This window comes from Dipodomys merriami, unplaced genomic scaffold (genome assembly GCF_024711535.1).
Source record: "Dipodomys merriami isolate MVZ:Mamm:240054 unplaced genomic scaffold, mDipMer1.0.p SCAF_1, whole genome shotgun sequence".
NCBI classification, from domain to species: domain Eukaryota; kingdom Metazoa; phylum Chordata; class Mammalia; order Rodentia; family Heteromyidae; genus Dipodomys; species Dipodomys merriami.
In genome coordinates, this window is record NW_027202270.1 from 24519459 (window position 1) to 24539091 (window position 19633).

General features: G+C 37.8%; 1 protein-coding gene across 32 annotated transcripts in view; it reads right to left on the reverse strand.

The window, feature by feature from the left end:
- The window catches only part of Map2 (microtubule associated protein 2), a 266088-nt gene that overhangs the window by 87653 nt on the left and 158802 nt on the right, over positions 1 to 19633 (reverse strand). For all 32 annotated transcript variants that reach the window (XM_070018343.1, XM_070018353.1, XM_070018116.1 and 29 more), the window contains one exon: positions 8562 to 8637. The gene's annotated coding sequence lies outside the window, so the exon portion shown is untranslated. The remainder of the gene's footprint in view (positions 1 to 8561; positions 8638 to 19633) is intronic.

The window sequence follows — 19633 nt, forward strand, 5'->3', positions numbered from 1 at the left end:
ATTTCTCTGCCAACTTCTCCTCCCTGTGCCCTTCTGCTTTCCTGGCGTGGCTCTGGTCTCCTTTAAGTCAGTCCTTATTGACCACTGCTTGTGGCCAAAGCAAGGACTAAATCTGCAACTATCTAAGAATCTCAGGACAGTTCAATGCTTTCCAAGGGTAGAATGGAAATATGCTTTACTGAGATAGATAGTGGAAGACAGTATGCTTCACCCATGGTTCCACTCTCTGTCTTCCAGTCTCTGTCTCATTGTTTGCATTTTTTTTCTTACAGGGCAGGTTTCCCTCAATTTCGTTCACATTAATCAATTTGGTTTTTAACATATCTTTTCCTGCCTCTACCCAAACTGTTCCATTGAGCGTTCCTCATGATCTCACAGTGCCGGCTTGTCTTTCTTCCCTTACTTTCTGAAAAGAACCAATCTCTTTACTCCTATAATGAACAACATAATACTCTTCATCACTATGAGACCTAATTCTGTTAATCTTCTATCTCTTCCCTGTAGCTCATTTTTTAATTTTTTAAATTTTATTGCCAAGGTAATGTACAGAGGGGTTACAATTATCTAAGTAAGGTCGTGATTACATTTCTTGTCTAACTTGTTACCTCTTCCCTCAATTTGCTGCCTCATTTCTTCCCCCAAATTGTACAGATCATTCCCAACATACTGCATAGGTTCCCCCTTTGTCTTTTATCTCACCATTTTGTTGACCCCTTCCCTCCCCCAATTCAACTGATTCAAAGGCACCAGTAATATAACTTTTTAGAACTGAACAAAAAAAGATTTAAAGAAGGGATAACTTTTGGGGGGGAAGGGAGTGGTCAGTCATGGGGCTTGAACTCTCAGCTTGGGCACTGTCCCTCAGCTCTTCAGCTCAAGGCTAGCGCTCTACCACTTGAGCCCCTATGCCACTTTTGGTTTTTCAGGTGGTTAACTGGAGATAAGAGTCTCACAGACTTTCCTTGCCTGGGCTGGCCTTGAACTGTGATCCTTAGATCTCAGCCTCCTGAGTATCTAGGATTACAGGCATGAGCCACCAGTGCCCGGCTAAAGAAGGGATAACTTTTGAGAATTGAATGGATATAAAATTACTTTGTAAGACAGGGAAAGGGACCATGAGCATTTATATGGGGTGAGTAGAATTTTTTTAAAAAAGCAATGATAATAAAGAAAAGGATGTGGCATACTCAGAGAAAGAATTTAAGCAGAAGAAACAACAGGTAATTTTGTTAAAAGGATAAAGAGGTAATTGAGTAGGACAGAGGGACGCAGTATTGTCCAGAAATAGCTGCTTTGAGCCCCATCCAATGGTTTTTAAATTAATTTAGTCTCATACTAGGAAAAATTGAAGTAAAAAAGGAAATAATCCGATAAACACTGAACATTACATGGTAACAGCAGTGAAGAGCATCTATTTACCAGGATCAGGAAAAGAGAAACTAAAAGCCACTGCAAAGTTCAGACAAATGTACTGGAGGTCATGGAATAGGGATTCAGAATGGGGAGCACACAGCTTTTTGAGGCACCTCTGAACTGTCAGGACTCTTGGTAGACAAGAATAAAGGAATACAGGACTTTGAGGCTAGAAAAGACACAGGCAAGATGAGTGATTCTGTTGTGGGCATGGGCAATTTGTGTTTGACTATAGGATATCTGGGCAATATATCTGGCAATATGTCTTTTAAGTTCATGTTCTGTAGTAGGGAGGTGGCCTTGGAGGTGGAGACTTTGAGGTTACTGCTGTTTTCATGCCCTTTAATGGTCACTAATAATTTAGGAAGTATTAAGTGGAAGAATACTTATTGCCGTGAATTCTTTACTCTCATGACTTAATACATCATTCTCTGTAATAATGTTTATGGTTCATATGAGGCCTGAGTGCCTTACTAAATCTTCTCTGTCTCTTGTCCTTACCAATGTGCATGTATATTAGCCTCTTTTCCATAACCCATTCATCTACTGAATTGTAGACCATTGTTCCATTCCTAACCACTACCATTTGCTCCAAGACTTCACTATTCAGGGTAATCAAGCTTTATAATACCACTTTGATCACATCATGCTGCAACTATGAAACCTGTTGTCTAGTGAATTCACATTGTCTAATTAATAAAATATAAACTCCTTCAATTTAGATTTATAGTACCTCCATTCACTTATTATAATTTATCCCTCCTAACACCAGTCATTCCTCTATCTTACAAAACCCAGTGAAGTCGAACTGTTTCTTTTAACACATATTGCAGTTCTCTGCTTCTACACAATTCTTTATTTGCATTTCCCATACTTTATAGAGCTGAGCATTGAATAAAGGAGGAATTAAAACATATTTCATGAAAAATTGAAAATACTTTTCTCTTGTTTCATCACATACTCTTCTTCCTTGGGAAAATGTTGTTTTGAAAATAAGTTTATAGGACTGGTATGGTAGTGCATAGTTGCAATCCCAGCTAAGCAAAAGGCAGAGGCAAGAGGATCATAAATATCATGGATAGCCAAGCAAAGTTATTAAAATCCGATCTCAAAATCAAACGGCAAGAGGAAGGGCTGGGGGCATGCCTCAAGTGGCAGAACACTTGCCTAGCTTGTTTGAGTGAGGCCCTAGGCTTGACCTCCATCACTTCAAAAGAAGTTCCTGGTTTTTTTTTTGTGAGAATATACATGCTTAGTGGGTATTGTGCTGAGGTTAGAATATGCCAATGGGAAAAACATTTTGTTCACACTAGGGATGGTTGTTTTGCTGTTTGTGGTGATAATGTTCTGGGTTTTTGTTTGGTTTTCTTTTCGTGCCACTAGTGGAAGAGTGAAGAGCAAAAGAAGAAATCAGTAACACCTGTGCAGGGAAGATGGCCACTTGTGCCCTTGGGGAACAGACAAGACCCAAGCCAATGGCTAAAGGGTCTTACGTCGTATTCTGTCCCATATTAAAGCTGATTTCACTTACTTCAGAACTCTGGTATTAAAGTGTCCCAAATTCATGATTGCATTTGCACTGAACTTTGTAGAATGTGGTCTTTGAAACTATCTGCATTGGAATGGTATAAGGTGTGCATGTATCACACATACATTCTCATATACTTTCTAAGTCTCTCTGCCTTGTGCTATATCAAAAGGCCAGAAAGTCCAAGTGGAAGTGTCTTATAAGGAACTTTTTCTTTGCAGTAGAACATGTCACTCTAAAGATGGAATGTTAACTTTGCACCAGTGGTAATCCTTCAAGAAGGATTTTCTAAATTTGCCTAGGATAGTGACTTTGCTCTTTACTTTTTACCTTTGTTGCTTTCAATTTCCTTTATTCTTTTTCTTTACTTTTTGGTGCCAGTTGTGTGGCTTGAACTAAGGGCCTGAAGACTGTCCCTGCGCTTTGTTGCTCAAGGCTACCACTCTATCATGTGAACAACAGCTCCATTTCCAGCTTTTTGGTGATTAATCGGAGGTAAAAGTCTCAGGACCTTCCCTTTCCTTAGCTGGTTTCAAACCATGATCCTCAGATCTCAGCTTCCTGAGTAGCTAAGGTTCCAAGTGTGAGCCACCAGCACCTGAAAACTTTTTAATCTTAAAAAGTGCTAATTTCTGTTCCAAGAGGCGAAAGAGAGCAAACAAGACCATCTCAGGACTTACAGAGATTCTCAAACTTACTAATATAAAGTAGGGTATATAAAGCAGGGTATGGGAAAGACTCTTAGTATAGTAATTGAGCTTTCCTGACCATCATAAACTACACATGAGTATGTGGGTGCTCATCAGTAATTATACTAATTATTGATTAGAGGGGCTAACAAGATTTTTGATAGCCTTTAAGGGTGCTAGCAGCTATTGAATCTCTGTTTTCCAGATCATTTCTCCTTTTTCATACCCAAAAGTGTATGATACTGGCAAGCATGAATGTAGTAGGTGGTCTATTCAAGTGGCCACAGCTTACCAGGTGAAATGCTCATGTCACCAATTCATGATGTTCATATGCTGTGTATGCCTAGCATGAAAAGGCAAGCAGCTTGGCAAGCTAAGCAATAGAAAAAACTTAGTTTGCATATGTGGAATCAAAAGGAGACAGAGTTATTTCATCAGCCTTGAGCAAACAAGCCAGTGAGAATGAGGGCCTCGGAGAGAGCTGGAGATGGGAGCCTTAACTCATCATTAGTTTCTAGTTCTAGATCCTCATGCCCATCTGTTCCCCAGCCCTTGCATTTATGAATTATGTCTTCATTTGGATATGGTGTGAATATGTTTCCCAAGGGCTCAGAAAACTTAATATTTATTTTGAGGAATTAAGAGGAGTGGAAAGTTATATTTGGACGTGGAATCTGTAAGATATGATTAGAATTAGATAAGGTCATCAACACAGAGTCCCTAAGGGGGAATTACTGATGGCTTAATTGAAAAAGTAAACAAGAGATCAAAAAAACAGTCTTTCCCATGTGATGCCTTGCACTGGACCCTGCCATATCCAGGTCCTTGACCTTGGACCAGAAACATACAGCAGAATAACCCTCTTTTCCTTAAAAAAATTAGCTAGCCTCAAGTATTGTTGCTATAGTAACAAAAATGTTCTAATACAAAATACTTCAGGAACTATATAACAATCTTGTTATGCTTAAGCAAAAACTTGATTTGTATAAATTCCAAGCACATCCCCAAGTTGGCTGAGACAAGGTTAGGGCTATTAGCCTCCAAAAATCTGAACATACGCATCTAGCAAGATGTGATCATCAAGGTCTTCTGAAATAAGTCTCCCCTTTAAATTAATTATCATGGCTAGGAAAAGAATTAATTGCATAATAAGCATTTTCTGGACCACCACTATTTTATTCAAAGCATTAGAGAAAGTGCTTATCAGTACCAAATGTTTTCTTTTCCTATTTCCACTTGGCCAAACTGTTAAAAGACAAGACTTAATAAAAGCAAGAGCCAAAGGCTTTTGCAGCAGGTGGCGCCCACCTCCGCCCACAGAATTCCAGCCCAAACAATCTGCTCAGAATTGCTGAGAAATCAGTAAAATGTGCCTCTGACTCAGCCTGTTAAGTAGGAGGGCTGTTATTGTTATTTTAATTCCTGCCAGAGTATGTGGGCAATGCTCCTTCTTTCTGTGCCCAGTTAACCATGAGAGATCCCTCTTTGCCCTGAACTAGGTCTTGATCAAGAAGAGCCAGAACTATGTGGGGCCTGAGTATAGTTTACCAGGTGGTTGTACAGAGTGAGATAGGTTTGCCTAAAGCTGTTTCTGATATCTTAATTGGCCAGGAAGATTTTGATTTAGAATGCTTGAGCCACATTTGAAAGTCATTCTCATGGAATGTAATGGACAGAAGCTCAATGCTATGAGGTAGTAATCAGTGGGAGTAGATGTATTTATTTTCCGAGAGGATAGTAACAATACCAAGTTTTCATTCTGTTTTTCTTAGCTGTTAGGGAATCATGGTCCTACTATTTGTCTTTCTCTTTTCAAGTGTTCTTAACAATAAAAATTTTCATTAAGTGAGGATCATAAGAATACTGTAAAAATAAAACAACCTCCCCAGACTGTTGTGCAAAAAATTAATAATCTTCAGACATCTATGTATGATGATAACATTATGATGATAACATAGAAACCTACTCTGGAGATAAAGAAAAATCTTAATAATCTTGGACGATGTACTGTTATTTAAAGAACTGAAAGAGAAATATATATTTGTACTCTTCAAAAGAGTACAACCCTCATTTGTGTAGGTGGATTTTTTTGTATTATAAATTAAGGTGTGAAAATATAAGTCAGCAACATAAAAAGTCATGATTTGGCATGGCAATAAAATCAGAACCATGAATATGTTTGGACATTGCAGAAGTGAAGGACTTTGTTGAGCCCAAGTAAAAGCATCATTAAAAGGGCAAAGGCTATTCCCATTATTCATTGTGCTCATGTAAAGCTTCTATCTGCACTGTTTTATAGTAACCCCTGAAGACCCAGCCATCGCTTCAACAGGAGAGGTTTCATCAAGATAGGTGGGAAGTCTAGATGCCAGTGACATAGCTTGGAGCATGATGGAATCTCTGCCTTCAGTGGGAGAAGAGGATGTTGATGTGAGGTCAGGGAAGCAGAAAACGTGAGTGCACAGAGCCCCGTGGTGTGAGCTTTATTCTACCACAAGCAAGAATCGGATTTTGAACCCCAGAGTCGTATCAATTGATTACTACGTGGTCAATGTGAGATAGCAGCTTGACAGAAATGCTGAGACAGACACAAGATTCTAGAAACATATGAGCTTGGTAGTGAGATATTATGAGGCTGAAAGAGGTTAAATAATATCCTGATAGATGGTACAGACTGGAATTAGACCAACTTTTAGCCTTTTAGTGCTATTAACCCCTGCAATCTAATAGCGCATTTTTGTGTGAGAACGATGCTGATTCTGGATGAATTAGTAAGACTTAAATTTCAGAGACAGGTCAACCTTTACATTTAGATTTATATGTGTTATGTTGGGAGTTTCCACTTGTAAATTTGACATAATACACTAACTGGTAACATTAGCAAATGACTCCCAAGGACTTTAAATTTACCAAGCATTTTCATTCATCTCATTCTATTTAGTCTACTGGGCATAGAAAAGTTATATCAAAGACAACTATAATATTAAGGCACCAAGCAAATAAAAATATCTACTTAATAATCACATTAGTAGTATTGGATAAATTTTCACATTCCCAATAGACTGTTTCCTCATTTTGTGTTTATATTGTTTTTTCCTTGCTTCCTTTTTTCTAAACATTAATCCCCAAATGCACATAAAAAGATCCTAATTAACATTGTTAGAATAAATGAAACCTATTTATAAAACACTTATGTGTCAACAAATTCTAGAATTAATTGCAGTGTTAGAAAACAACTTAAAAAGATTTTTTGACTTCTATGATTTCTAAGAGAATAAAAGCAATTAACATGGATTCTCCAAAAATATTCATATTGTACAAATTAAGGGAAGCATTTACACTATATTTGGCAATTGTCATTATTTCATCTATGGGGAAATAATACAAATTTCAATTATAATGTTATGGCAAAATAGTGAAAACCATGGATCCCATTAGATTAGCAAGTAAATTAAATAAATATGAATCCTGTTTGGGAAGAAAAGTAAAACATAAAAAGGATTGGCAAAATATCATATGTGAAGTACTATAGAGTCTTTAGATAAAAATCCCAAATGGACTTTACAAATTATGCTTAAACCCTTTTAGTGTTATTTTTAAATGTTAAAAGTCATTTAGAAAGAATAATAAGCACAAAAGATTAGTCTTTGTCAAAAATTAAACCAATCAGGTAATTCAGTGTTAATGTACATGAGTATATATACAAAGGTGAGTGAAGGCACAAAATACTAAAGAACCTATGGCAAGGTTCCATTTGTATATCCGTGTGTGTGTGTGTGTGTGTGTGTGTGTGTGTGTGTGTGTGTGTGTGCTTGTTGTACTAGGGCTTGAACTCTGAGCCTCATACTTGAGCTTGGCAGTTTTGCTCAAGGCTGGGTCACCTGAATAGCTAATATTACAAAGATGAACCACTAGTACCCAGCTTGTATAAACATGTGAATGATCATATAACATTTGTTTCTGACATATCACAAAATATTGAAAAATCATATCTTCCTGGGCACTGTTACACTCATTAAGATGGGTTATTCCTTTATAAAAGATTTTCATAGGTGAGTTGTTTAATCTATGTGGAAGATACTTAGGTTCTTTCATTTTTTTCAGTCTTTTGCTTTGAAAAATTTATACATTTCCTTGTTTGAAAATAAAACAGTAGAGAAATAACACAATAAATGTTGGTGTAGTCAAATCAACATCATACTTCTACTTAAAATAATGAAAATATATGCCCTAAAATTACTTAAAATGAGAAATCATCTATTTTTTATACTTCCTTGACTTTATTCTGTTCTTATCCTAAGAATTTTGAGTTGAAGAAAGATGTAAATTAATGGAGAAAATACTTTCTGCTAATAAATTCAAGGGTCCTTAATTTACTCATTCAAAGTTTTGTTTTTAATGAGTACAAATATAAATGTCTGCTTTGCATTTATTACCATTTCAGCAAATACTCCCTATTTTTTTTCCATGAATCCAGGTAAAACCTGTTTAAAATACAGGAGAATCTGAATGCTAGGCATTTCTGTAATATGTAATCACAATAATTTTTGGAACTGGAGTTTGTAGACTGTAGACCCATGCACAAACTTGGTGAACCTGCTTCTATCTCACAACCTCAGACATGATCCCTTATCTACCTCAAAGACCAGTTGTAAGAATACTTGAATTAACTTATAAAAAGTAAATCATGTAAGAAGATGCCTAGCCAATAGTAGGTGCTGAGGAAATATAAAATAAGCAAAGCACCAGTTACAGGCTTAGTTGATCTTCATTTCAGAGTGTAGTCTTTTCATTCTAAGTCTAAATTAGTGATGGAATTCATTACCCTCTTAACAAAGTGAATTGATATTTACTTAGAGACAAAAAATGGTTAGCAAAAAAAGATACTTTTCACAATTTTGGAAAACTCAGAAGAGATAGTAAGGTCTTACCTATTCAGGGAAGTAGTAAGTCAGTAAAGTTTGTTATTTTGTCTTCTCAGAGTTGAAAATGTATTTTGGCTACTTTCTGTAAAAGAAAAATTAAAAATAATTTAGCCCTGATCCACATACAACACAGAATTCACTGATAGCTATATCAAGTAGGTCAAAAGGAAATCCATAGTCTCGTTTCCTCTTTTAATACTGGGTAGCTATGAGAGAACAAAATGGATTTCACAATAGTTCTTTACACTTCTATCAAACTGAGCATTTATAAGCTGATACAAACTAGTTTGGATATTTGGAAAGGATAGGAAAATACTTTAAAAAATTATTATTGTAAAGGTGATATACAGCGGGGTCACAGTTACCTAAATCAGGTAATGAGTACATTTCTTTTTGAACAGTGTCACCTCTTCCCTGGTTTTCTCCAAGTTGTTCCCTCCCAACATCCCTCCTCCAAAAGTTGTTCATTTTCAACATAGTGTCTAGTGAGTATCACTGCTTCATTTGTTCACCCTTTGTCTTACCATTTCTGTGCTCCCTTACTGTCTACAAAACAGATAAACTTACATATAAAACAAAAAGTACAGAAAACAAAAACAGCAACAAAGGAGAAAAAATAAGCCAAATACTTCCATTTCTTCTTTTTTTGTAGGCTGTGGAGCTTGAACTCTGGGCCTGGGCGCTGTCCCTGTGCTCTTCAGCTCAAGGCAAGTGCTCTACCACTTGAGCCACAGTGCCTCTTCCAATCTTGTTTCCATTTCTTGGAATTCATTTTGATAAACATCATTTTACATGCTCATATGCCCAAAGCAATTGAACTTTTGTCATCTTTTCCTAAGAATATCCTCCTTTGATCGCATTGTGTAAATGTTTAAAGTCCTGTATAATTTATCATGTCCACGCGTATTATTTGTCTTTTACCATTGAGTGTGGGGAAACATTCTTAACAGGTTTTCTTATCCTTTAGCTTTATTCCAATGACACCTCAAAAGTATTATATCCAAGAAAGAGTACTTTAATCTCCATCTAATAAAGAACAAGCAATTGTGTTCTCTCTCAAGACAATTGATTCTTCGAAGTAAATTGTTAACTATCTCCAGTAAGCTTTGAAGGACTAGGCCTCCAGCCCAGTTGGCACTGATTCTATCCAGCACAGGATTGACAGGAAGTTTTTTAATCAGTTAAATTTTCTCCACAGAGTACTAAAGTTACTTTGATAATCATAATCCTAACAGCTGTTCTGAATTAATTTTGCTTAAAAATGCCTCTTAAAATAACACAGAATATTGCTTACAAAAGTGGTACCTAGAAAGAAACAGAATGACTAGAATACCATAGGCTTGTGCTCTACTGCGTGACCCTTGGGGTATCATCATCTCATCAAAAAGAAACACTATGAGACCCACACATTGCTAGGAATTTCAGAGCGGAGGTCCACTTTGAAGTCTACCTCTTATACCTTGTAACACAAGTAATATAAATGTGTGTTATCTCCACGTGCTTTTTTCAAGGTCTGTGATTTTACTTCTGGCAGAGTGGATCCTCTTCTATCCTCAAGGAAGATGTCAATTTACAGGTGAACATTTGGAGACTCACATCATGATTGCTTCTTGTTTTTTTAAAATTTTCTTTATATATATATATATATATATATTTATTGTAAAAATGTTGTATAGAGGGGTTACAGTTACATGAGTAGGGTAATGAGTATTTTTCATAGCGAGCATTGTTACCTCCTCCTTTGTTTTCCCCCTACCATCACTTCCCTCCCCACCTCCCCAACTTCTCCCCCCCACCCCGACATTGTAAAGTTTGTTTTCAACATAGTGTCCTGTACATCTCATGTCACAATGGGTCAGTCTGCATCCCAATTTAAGTGTTCCCCAATATCCCTTCCCCTTCCCAAATTACATAAATGTATATACAAGGTGCAGAACACTGGCATCAAATCCAGTGAGAACAGGGGTTATAGTGTGGGGGAAGAACATATATAGTGTGGGGGAATCACCTAGTGCATTGTAAGTACATTAAAAACACTAGCAAGAAGGAGGAGACAACAATGCTTGATAAGAAATGTACTCATTACCTTGCTCATGTAACTATAACCCCTCCTCTGTACAGTATTCTCACAATAAAATACTTATTTTAAAAAAAAAGGAAAGAAAAAAACCACTTGTATCCCTATCTTGGGTTACATTTTGCTTAACATTATCTTATGTGGTCATATGTACATAGCCTTTGACCTTCTCTGCTTGTCGTAGACATATACTAGTCATTGCAAACAAGGGAAACCATAAGACCTATGTTTCTTTTGGCCTGGCTCACTTCACTTAATATAACTTTTTCCAAGTCTTTATATTTCCTAACAAATGAGGCAATATGTCATTCTTTCTGACGGAGGCATAGAATTCCATTGTGTGTGTGTGTATATATATATATATATATATATACATATATATGTGTGTATATATATATATACCACATTTTCTTGATCCATTCATCTATTGAGGGGCATCTGGGTTGGTTCCATATCTTAGCTATGGTAAATAATGCTGTGATAACTGCAAGACAAAGGACATAGCTAGCAAGATCAACAGAAAGCCCACAGACTGGGTGAAGATCTTCACTATCCATACAACGGACAAGGGTCTCACATCTAAAATATGCTACTTAGAACTCAAAAAACTAAATCCCCAACAACAAATCCTCAAAGAAACAACTATCCAATTAATAAATGGGCTAAAGACTTAAGGAGAGACATTTCTGAGGAGGAAATAAGAATGGCCAATAGACATATGAAGAAATGCTCAACTTCTCTAGCCATAAGAGAAATGCAAATCAAGACAATGTTGAGATTCCACCTCACCCCAATTAGAATGGCTATAATCAAGAAATCTAGTAACAACAGATGCTTGAGGGGATGTGTCCAAAAGGGAATCCTATTGCTTTGTTGGTGGGAGTATAAACATGTTCAACCACTCTGGAGAATGGGGGTTCCTCAAAAGACTCCACATAGAGCTCCCTTATGACCCAGCAATCCCACTTTTGGGCATTTACCCAAACAATCACAAACAAGGTCATACAAAGCTACCAGCACAACCATGTTTATCTCAGCATTATTTACCATTGTTTCTTCTTTAAGACCCAGTTGGAAAAACCAACTGGGAAATACAAGCTGCAGATAGCCCTGTTCTTCATGACCCTTTTTGGAGCAATGTGTATAAGCATAGGAACAGACAAAAGTTTGACTTAAAAACAACAAATATTGACCAGGTCAGATCTTACATTACATGTTTTTACATCTGTTAGTTCATTGCCTCTATAAACATTCATCCACACCTTGTTGTGGCTAACAAGTCTATTAAAAATAAAATTAGGAGGGCTTAATATGTATTAAATAAATAAAGAATAGTCTGTAAGCAAGACACACAGAATAATTCTGTATTTCCTGTAGTAATTTGATATGTATTCTATCAAGAAAGGTATAATTGCCTAAATCTTTGCACACAGCCTTTCTATGCTTCTTTTAATCCAACCCAACAATTCTCAAATTTACAAAATATATAACAATATTATACAGATTTTATACTCCATAGTTTAGGACCAACTGTAGTTTTTTTTGGGGGGGGGGCAGATAGTATGCTTTAAATTCAGACTCACACTTGCTAAGAAGGTCCTCTACCAAGTGAGCCACACCTCCAGCCCTTTCTTGCTTTGGCTATTTTTTTTTTTCAGATAGAGGGCATGCATTTTTCCTTGAGATCATCCTCAATTGATTATCCTACATATGCCTTGCCTCCTGTGTAGCTTGGGTTACATGTATATAAGCCTTCCTAGCTAGCTGGTTGAGATGGAATCTTGATATATTTTTGTTGTTGTTTCCTTTGTGCTAGTTTTAAGCCATAATCCTTTTAATCTCCACCTGCAAAGTCATAGAACTTACAGATATTCATTTGGTTACTTAATTTCCTGTTTTGATAGACTTTGTCTAGTAAGAAAAACAATGAGAAGCTGGGATCCTGAATGGGATCCCTGAAGACTCAGCATAACCTCAACAACTAGCCCCAGGCGATTCAGTCTGCAATAACATTGCTTGCTGCGTCCACTATCAACCTGCTCTATGGACTTTTGAGGAATTCATGGAATCCAGGATCACAAAACTTTAGCTACTGAAGTCTACATGCTACTAGGCCATTTCTATAACTTAATATGCTTAGAATCAATTTGTTATCTACTTATTTGCAAGTATAAGAAAGCCAAGGTAAACCAAAGTCACTGCTAATAGTAACTGATCTTTCTTGGGGTTACTGTTAAAATTCCTCCTAACACAATATTACATTTCTTGCAATGGACATATATTTCACATATATACAGGGAAGAGTAAGAACTGTTAGCAAAATCCCTATTCAAAAATATACAGTTTTCAGCTAAGAAGAGAATCTACATATGGTAGATAATACAAATTGTGCCCTTTCATTTCCAAATCTGATACTGTGGGCTACTGATACTGAGGACTAGCAAGCTGGGTTAAGCTGATTTAGTACAAGTGATCTACTTTTGTCCAAAGCATCTTCTCTCCACATAATTCAAGAGAGTAAAAATAGCACACAAGGAGGTAAAGGATAAAGGATTAGATTTGTCAGGAAAGTCCGTCTTAAATCTCTGAGGCTTTATAGAACACACAGGTTGATAGCTTGTTCATACAAATCCTGACGAGAGTGGAGTGCCTCTCCCATGCAGTGCCCAGACCATTGGGTACCAATAATATACTTGTCATTCAAATAAAGGCCTTCAGGATTACTGCAGGTGAACAGACACTTGGAAGGCTGAAGAGTGGTTCTAACATGCTTTAATGAAGAAGTGACCCACATCACTCACTTCCTGTCATACTCCAGAGAATATCACAAGAGGCTGAACATGGTTTGGCTTAGGTGAAAGTGGTTGTGAAACATGGAGGATAAATGGATATCCTGTGTAAAGCAAACATGAGGCTGAATAAGACGTAAAGAGACTGACCTATTAGCTACCTTTGATTTCTTCCTGTTGACAAGAAATGATGCTCAACGCTATCAGTTAAACTGCGCTCGCTAAGCCTTTTATCCTAGCTGTTCAGGAGGCCATGGTCCAGACAGAGCATCACAGTCAAAGACTAGCCTGGAGGAAAAGGAGTTCATAAGATTCTGTCTCTGAAAGAGAAAGCTGGACTGGAGGCTTTTTGTTGAAGTGCCAGCCAAGCAAGAAGGCGAAGTGAGCTCGAGGATGTGAGTTCAAACTCCAAGTTCCACCCCGACCACCACCAAAATGCAACAAAAGAACCCCACAAAACTTTACTCTGCTAAATTGTGAATGACTATTGATTCTGACTATGAATACATATTATTTTATAAATAAAATATGAATTGACACTGTTATTTGAAGAACCTTGGACAGCAGTGGGGCATATGTGTCAGTGTTTTTGCTTATTTATATATTACACTGAAGTTTTCTGCCCAGAATCAGAATGCATCTGAGAAAATACAACACTTCCTTGCTTGACAGGAAGCCATCTGTTCATTTGTTTCTAATTTTCACACAAAGATCAACATTTTAGTTTTTATCTATTTTTTAGGGTGACATAAAATTATGTATTTGATATATGTGTGTAGTTTACATACACATACAGACACATATGTATACCCCCTACACATGGTGTGTAGTTTACACATACATACATACACATGTGCACCCCCCCCACACACACGGTCTGCCTTTTTAGCACATTTTGTATCTGCTGTTTCTTTGACCATCACCATCATTCTCCTGCCTCCAGGTCAAACATATACACTGTGTATTATGGCTGCTCAGTTGATGTGGGAAGTTCTCTGTCAGTACTGAGTTATCCTTGTGTTTAAATCATTGTGCTGAGTGTTTCCCTGCCCGTAATTTTGTGAACTTCTGTTTCCCTATAAGCACGTAAAAGTGAATGTGCTCCAGTTGAAAAAGTAAAACTCTCAGACGTATCAAAAGCTGCATATCTTCAAAAAATCAAGTATCTTCATCATAGTACTGAACTCTATATACTGAGCACGTGTGGGTATTTTTCCTCACTGGCAATCAGGTTCCTTGGAACAACATGCCTGTCAAGGGTCTCCTGTATGGACACGCACATGTGCGTGTACACATACTCTCTCTCACACACAGAATGATTAGCCAAGCTAGTTAGCCCAAATATTACTTTACACCGTTATTTCTGTGGTCAGAGGACAAAATACACTTTTAGTATTTTTCAAGAATGTATCATTACTGTATTTGATAGGGAGCAGCGTTCCACAAGAGATGGAAAAATGAATTAGGACTCTAAAATGGGGGACGAGATCACAAGCTCTCTGAGGCAATACTGTAATTAAACTTTCCACCTCACAAGTAAGTTTAGCCTTGTAGCCTCTGTCCTAGGGAGGAGAGGAAGTTCTCACAGGTAATCCCACTTAAGCACCTGAACTCCAAAGGCTAATGCTATTTTCTCACACATATAACAAACTCACTTTCAGTCAAGTGAAAGTATATTTGTAATAGGTACTTATGCTGTTCTTGCTGCAACTAATGAACTAAAAATACAGGAGAAAATTCTGACATGTCTACTTCCATTTTGTGCTTGTCATTGCTCTAAGTCATTCTTTGTATGGTCAAGTTCCAATCACCTTGGGGTCCAGGAAAGACACTTTTTTTTGTCAGTCACCGGACTTGAACGCAGGGCCTGGGTGCTGTCCCTGAGCTCTTCACTCAAGGTTACTGTTCTACTACTTATGCCACAGCTCCACTTCTGATTTTCTGATGGTAAATTGGAAATAAAATTCTCATGGACTTTCCAGCCGGGCTGCATCAGATCTCAGCCTCCTAAGTAGCTAGGATTACAGGTGTGAACCACCAGCACCCAGCTTAGCCAGTAACACTTTTATGACAAGGGATAGAAATTACACCAAAGCAGCAGCAGAGCTTTGTGGGACAAAGCACCCTCCAAATGAAGATTAATTACCAATATTGATCAGGCTACATCCTGGGGCAGAAGAAGTCATCACATGGGAACCAGACTGCTCCCTCACGTGATGAGAGTGAAAACAAAGTCTACAGACTCCAGGTGGGTGGGTGCAGGTGAACCAGACCCGAAATCACATCCAGCCAGATCACACCTACCTGTAACTGTGACTCTTAGCACTACCTTTCTTCCCTGCCCCTAATTTTTTCTCTCCCCAAACATAATGCTGTACCCCAAAGGTGGCTCAAAATAAAGTGCTGTCTTCCTGTGGTACCATGCTATGTTGAAAGCTCCCTTCTCTAACCTGTTCCCAATAACCTTACCCTTTAACTACATTCCACATCTTACCTAATCAAGACTGATTGGCTGTGCCAGTGTTTCTACAACATTATTAACTAGACACACCATGTTGCTTAATAGATTTCTTGAATTTCTTCCTACATTACTAAATTTCTGTAACATTCTTTCAGCATCTTAGCATTCTCACTCGCATCACCCCAGTCTCTAGTAACTACTGTTCTCTCCACTTCCATGAGATCTACTGTTTCAGATTCTACGTATCAGTGACATCATGAAGCATTTATCTTTGTGTGTCTGACTTATTTTGCTTCAGATAAATGGTATCTAGGAACATCTATGTTGCCACGAAGAACAGGATTTTATTTATTTTTATTTTGTCACTCATAGGGCTTAAACTCTGGGCCTAGGTGCTGTCCCTCAGCTCCTCAGCTCAAGGCGAGCACTCTACTACTTGAGCCACAGCGCCACTTCTGGTTTTCTGGTGGTCAACTGGAGATAAGAGTCTCACGGGCTTTCCTGCCAGGGCTGGCTTTGAACTGTGATCCTCATATCTCAGTTCCTGAGTAGCTAGGATTATAGGTATGATCCATCATTGTCCAGCAGGATTTTATTCAAGGATGAATTTATGGATTGCATTGTGGATGGAATCTCATATGACAATGTGTATACTGTGTGGCACATTACCATAATTCTTTAAATATTCATCCATTCTTTAAATATTCATCCATTCAAGGACACTTAGGTTGATTATGTGTCTTGGCCATAGGGAATAGTGTTACAGTAAATATGAGGAAAAAAAGTAGATTGCTCTTCAATAGATTGAAACAATTTCGATTGTGTGTATAGCCTGTGATGGGATTACTGGATCATATTGCAGTCCTATTCCAATGTGTGTGTGTGTGTGTGTGTGTGTGTGTGTTTGTGTGTGTGTGTGTGTGTGTGTGTGTGTGTGTGAGAGAGAGAGAGAGAGAGAGAGAGAGAGAGAGAGAGAGAGAGAGAGAGAGAGAGAGAGAGAGAGAGAGTGTTCTAGTCCTGTGGCTTGAATTCAGAACCTAGGTGCTGTCCCTTAAGATTTTTGTTCAAGGCTATCACTTTACCATTTGAGCTACATCTCTACTTCTGCATTTTGGTGGTTAATTGGAGATAAGAATCTCATGGATTTTCTTGTCTAGGCTGGATTTGAAACATGATCCTCAGATCTCAGCCTCTTGAGTAACTAGGATTACAGGCATGAGCCACTAGAGCCTTGCTATGTTCAATTTGTGTGTGTGTGTGTGTGTGTGTGTGTGTGTGTGTATGTGTGTGTGTGTGTGTGTGTGTGTGTGTGTGTGTATGTGTGTGTGTGTGTGTGTGTGTGCTGGTCCGGGGACTTTAAATCAGGGCCTGAACACTCTCTCTGAGCTTTTTTGTTCAAGACTAGTAATGTTCTACCACTTGTGCCATAGCTTCACTTCTCGATTTTTGGTAGTGAGACAACAGTCTCCCGAACTTTCCTGCCCAGGCTGGCTTTGAATTATAATCCTTGGATCTCAGCTTCTTGAGTACCTAGGATTACATGCATCAGCTACTAGTGCCCAGTTGTTTTTAACTTTTTGAGCATTCACCATATTTCAGTACTAGTTAGCATTTCTATCAACAGTGCACAGGAACAACTTGTTCTCCATATCCTCGACAGATCTTACTATTTTCTGTCCTTGATGATAACTTGCTAATGGAACTCCAACATATTGCACACAATAGAATAAGTTAATGCAGGGAGACAGGAACATGTAGTATAAGGCAAAGACATTGAGAAGAAACACAAAGAAACTGAGCAGGTTCTATAGGTTGCCCTAAAATACTATGCCAAAGTCCCACCAAATGATCTCATTCACATCTTCACAACTCAAGTGTCTGGAATGAAGCTGTGTAGAAATCTTGGTGCAACACACAGTGACTGTATATTCTTTTATTGTGGAGACCTTCAACTTTGAGGATGTTTACCATTACCAGTGAAACAAATATTATCCATAAGTCCTCTCTTGGAGATCTAAAATTAAGGGAAATCATTAGCATAGAAAAAGGTTTGGCAAATCGGGGGAAACTAAGAAGTGTCGGCAGCAATTTCAAACAGTATTGCTTTATCATTTAATTATGGGCCCTTAGGACAGCTAAGTCTATGAGCTGACAGGGAAGAACCTCTGTAGTCATGCTAACTTGTGGTTTCTTGGTTTCAACATATCACCTTAGCTTTGCTGAGTATCCTTGTGGCTTTTAGACATAGGGTGTCTCTGAGAAGGACTATGCCAGAGAAAGAAAGTGTTTCATTCACTAACAGCCTAGTTTCACCTGCTGGGAGCCATCTGTCGACCTGCAGCAGCACTGAGGTATCATAGAATAGGCATTTGGCTCAACCCTGATGACTGAGCACCAGACAATTTTTTTAGGTCAATGTGAGCATTGGAAATGCAGCTGTGGCCTAAAGAAACAGAATTCAGCTGGCTGATGTTCAGTGCATGCTGACATTCCTGACAATAGGTAATTTGGGAAGGCTGACACTTATAAAAGGGGACCATACTCCATGCCAGAAAGTAGACTGTGCTGCATTGTCTAACTGGGGAAAAATGAAATTTGGACATATCCATTTTGATCCTGAAGAACTAAAAGCTCAAGGAGCAGAGGGGCAAAATGAGTCTTGAGGGGAAACTTACAGCTAATAGTGGTTTCTGGAAGGTACCAGTCCTCCATTTTTTGCTGCCTGATATTCAAAAGGAAATGTGTGATAACATAATTAGCCAAGTGGGAAGTAAGTTGGCACCCGCACCCCACCCCCAGCTTTTGTAATACCAATTTGAAAAACTTTCTTTGCTTTTCCAAATTATTTTCTTAACAGTGACATCTGACATTTTATTACTTAGGAAACTGCCCTTAGTAATTGATTTTAAAAAGTAAGTATTTCTTAACCTACTTAGGAAACTGCCCTTAGTAATTGATTTTAAAAAGTAAGTATTTCTTAACCACAGGAGAAAATTTACTTATTAACTGAAAAAATATCTCAATATACATCGAGCCTTGAAATAAGTCTGAATCCACTATATTAGTACTTTTAAATATGTGGGAATTCTCTAACAGCATTACCACAGGTACAATACCACAACTCTTATGCCCTCAGCCTTAAATATATTAAGGTCCATATGTTTACTTCTGGATATAGACACATTCAAAAAAATACAGTGGGACATGATAAACTACACAGGTCTCTAGGCATTCACAGACTGAGACCAAAGGAGGATATTCTTAGGAGAGGATCACCAAAGTACAATAGCTATGTGACTCCAAGAACATAAAATAGTAGTTATTGAAATGAACTTCAGGAAGTAGAAACAGGAGTTTTTTTTCTTTGTTGGTGTTTTCCTTTTCTTTGTCTTGTTTGTTCATTTATCTGTTTTTAGGAGGGTAAAGAGAGGGCACATAAATTGTGGGGCAAAAGGTGAACAAATGTAGCAGTGGTAGTCACTAGACACTATGTTGAAAATGATTTATACAACTTCATGGTGGGGAGAAAAACCAGGAGAGAGGAAGAGAAAGGGTGACATTGTTCAAAAAGAAATGTATTATTTATCTGACGTATGTAACTATAACCTCTCTGATCATCACCTTTACAATAACAATAAAAAGCATTAAAAATAGTAAGGTCAAGCCAGGTGCCTGTAGCTCACTTCTGTAATCCTAGCTACTCAGGAGGCTGAGATCTGAGGATCACAGTTCCAAGTCATCCTGGATAGGA